The sequence below is a fragment of the Tupaia chinensis genome, unplaced genomic scaffold (assembly GCF_000334495.1).
Source record: "Tupaia chinensis unplaced genomic scaffold, TupChi_1.0 Scaffold145814_1, whole genome shotgun sequence".
Taxonomy (NCBI): domain Eukaryota; kingdom Metazoa; phylum Chordata; class Mammalia; order Scandentia; family Tupaiidae; genus Tupaia; species Tupaia belangeri.
Window position 1 is genome coordinate 986,649 of NW_006205672.1, and position 3,412 is coordinate 990,060.

Below are 3,412 nucleotides of genomic sequence, written 5' to 3' on the forward strand. Positions count from 1 at the left end.
AATCACCCCCCAGGGGGGATGGCCACGCCACAGTCCCTTCTCCATTCTCCTCTCGGGATCTTGGGCACGCACGCACGCACACGCGCCCAGCGTGAGTTTTAAGCCACTGGGTCCGAGACTCGAACCACGGTCGACTACGTGGGAGTCCAGCGACATAGCCATTACGCTAACTGCTGGTCCCCAAGAAATCTTCAAAATGTTCACAAAAATGGATATTATGAAAAAGATGCGTGGACTTCACATTTCTTTTTGCACCAAATAAACTCATACTTTAACTCCATTTCTCCACAAACTTTTTTAGAAGAATTATTTATTTATTTTAATTTGTTATTATTTTTTAAATTTGACCAGAGAGACAGAGCGAGAAAGGGAAAGCAATAAAGCAAGCTGTCAGGTTTGGGTTTCAAAACACGGTCGGCCATGTGGGAGTCCAGCACCTATAACCACCACACCACATGCTGGCCCCTCTCCACAAACTTCTAGAAAGTTTTTTAAAATTTGCTTCTGGCCAGCCAGTAGTAGTTAAGGTGGCTGGACCTCACATGACTGGTTCAAGTCCCAGACCCAGCAGCATGAAAAACACACTAGATGCATGTTCATGTGTGCCCAATATCCTGAAAGGAGAATGGAGGAGAAGGGATTGCAGTATGGCCATCTCCCCTAGGGAGTGATTTCTCGCTTTCTGTCTCTCTGTCTCTTTCTGGTGAGCACATGCACCTTGTGGTAAAAATTTCTCCTTAAAAAAATTTCTTTTTGTTTCTTCATGAATGAAAAAGCCAGAGAGAAACTGAGAGACAAGTACCCCCAACAGAGTCTTGGCTGTGCAATCCACCCCCAGCCTTACTCAGTCCCAATCATGGGCACTTGTGTGCCCAGTGTAGTTAGGGAGGTCTCCAGATGAGAAGCCAGGTCCAGTACTCGAAATGTGTGGTATAGCCCTGTGTAGTCATTCCCTGATTGTTTTAGTAAGATTTTATCTTTTTCCTCATATAGTGGGTCATTAGAAAAGTCATGATACATTTTCTCATAGAAAAATACATCATTGGGGCCGGCAGTTGGCATGGTGGTTAAGGGTGCTCGACTCCCACATGGCTATGGTTCGAGTCCTGGACCTGGCGGCTTGCTTTCTCACTTTCATTCTCTCTCTCTCTCTCTGTCCCACTCTGGTCAAATGAAAATAAATAAATGAATAAATAAAGTTAAAGAAAATAATTCTTTAAAAAGAAGAAAAGAAAAATACATCATGACTTTTCTAACAACCTACTAGATTGTGGACTTAACATTTATTACTTCTTAATAATGCACCAACAGGGACCAGCAGTTGGAGTAATGGCTATGTCATTGGACTCCCATGTAATCGACCATGGTTCAAGTCCTGGACCCAGTGGTTTAAACTCACGCCGGGCACATGTGCGTGCATGCCCAAGATCCCGAGGAGAGAGGAGAGGAGAAGGGATTGCGGCGTGGCCATCCCCCTCAGGGGTGATTTCTCGCTTTCTGTCTCTCTCTCTTTCTCTCTCTTTCTGGCAAGCACACACGCCCTATAGCAAAAACCTCTCCAAAATAATAATAATAATTATGTGCCAACATAATTCATTACGCTAATGAAGTAAGAGGGGGCCGAATGATGGCATGACAGTGAAGCATGATGCTCTGCGAAGCTCATCTACATGAGAAGGTTCCACATATGCATCTGGAGACCTCCCTGAGTGCACCAGCCACGCATATTCCCATGACCTAGAATTGGCTGAGGGTGGGGGTGGCTCCCAGTGTTGAAACATTGTTGGGATCATGTGTCTCTGTCTCTCTCACTTGTGGAAGAAATTAATAATAAACTTTTAGTTTTATAAATTTTTGCTATAGGGCATGTGCACTTACCAGGAGACAGAAAGCAAGAAATCACTCCCTAGAGGGCATGGCCACACCGCAATCTTTTCTCCTGCATTCTTCTCTCTCTCAGGATTTTGGGCACATGCACACACACACACACACACACACACACACACACACACAGTGTGATTTTCAAGCTGCAGGGTCCAGGACTTGAACCATGTTTAGCCATATGGGAGTCCAGTATCTTAATCACTGTATCACCTGCTGGTCCCAATAAAAAGCTGCTTTTTAAGTTAAAAATGTAGTTTACTGGGATCGGCAGATGGTGTAATGGTTATGTCACTGGACTCCTAGGTAGTCAAGCGCAGTTCAAGTACCGAACCCAGTGGCTTAAAACTCACACCAGGCACATGTGTGTGTGTGCCCAAAATCCTGAGAAGAGAATAGGGGAGACAAGATTGCTGCGTGGTCATTCCCTCTGGGGCGGGGGGGTGGTGGTTTCTTGTTTACTTTCTCTCTCTCTCTCTCTCTCTCTCTCTCTCTCTGTCTCTCTGGCAAGCACACGTGCCCTATGACAAAAATCTCTTTAAAAAAATGTAGTTTTTACTGGAAGATACTCATCTTCACACAGAGCAACAGCAAACACTTCAATCTAAAAGTTTAAATGTAAATTACTCTAATGCTAGCAATGAATATAAAGCTGAAGCCTTGGAAAATTTCTACACTTCATCTAATATCTTATGTAGGACTTTCATTCTTAAGGCAGAAAAATTGAATTTGACATGTAATAACAGTTCTTACATCTAAGGGTCGAACTGGGAATAGACTTGAGCAGACAGATTTACTAATGAGAATGTATCTGTGGTGACAATTCAGTTCTTAGAGGATGTTACGTGATAGATAAACACCAGGAAAACATAAAAAGAATTTGAAGACACACAAGTATGCTTTGTCAACAAAAGAAACTAGACATCTTATTATGAGGTGAAACTACTCCCTAACAAACAAACTGTGACATACTCTCTTTAATGTGGTAAAAAGAGAAAGGGAAAAATCAAAGAATTCCTTTTTTGGGGTAATGTTAGTTTAGATGCTAGTTTTCAAGGTCTAGTGTAACAGGTAGCCGGAATAGTCTAAAGCAGCTGGATGTCGACTCATACCGCCACACTTAGGCCACGTCTACCTCGTTAACAAAATCCTATGCAGGGGGACGATCAGTATGTGTTAGAATAAAAGTGAGGGACCAGCAGGTAGCGTAATGGCTATGCCGCCGAACTCCCATGTAGTTGACCGCAGTTTGAGTCCAGGACCCGGTGGCTTAAACTTGCACCAGGCCCGTGTGCGTGCATGCCCAGGATCCCGAGAAGAGAATAGAGGAGATGGGGTTGCAGCGTGGCCATCCCCCCTGGGGGGTGATTTCTCACTTTCTGTCTCTCTGTCTCTCTCTCTGTCTTTCTGGCAAGCACACACGCCCTATAGCAAAAACCTCTCCAAAATAAATAAATAAATAAATAATAAAAATGAAGCCTCTCTTGGGGCTTGCAGGTGGTGTAGTGGTTAAGACATATTGGGTTCCCAT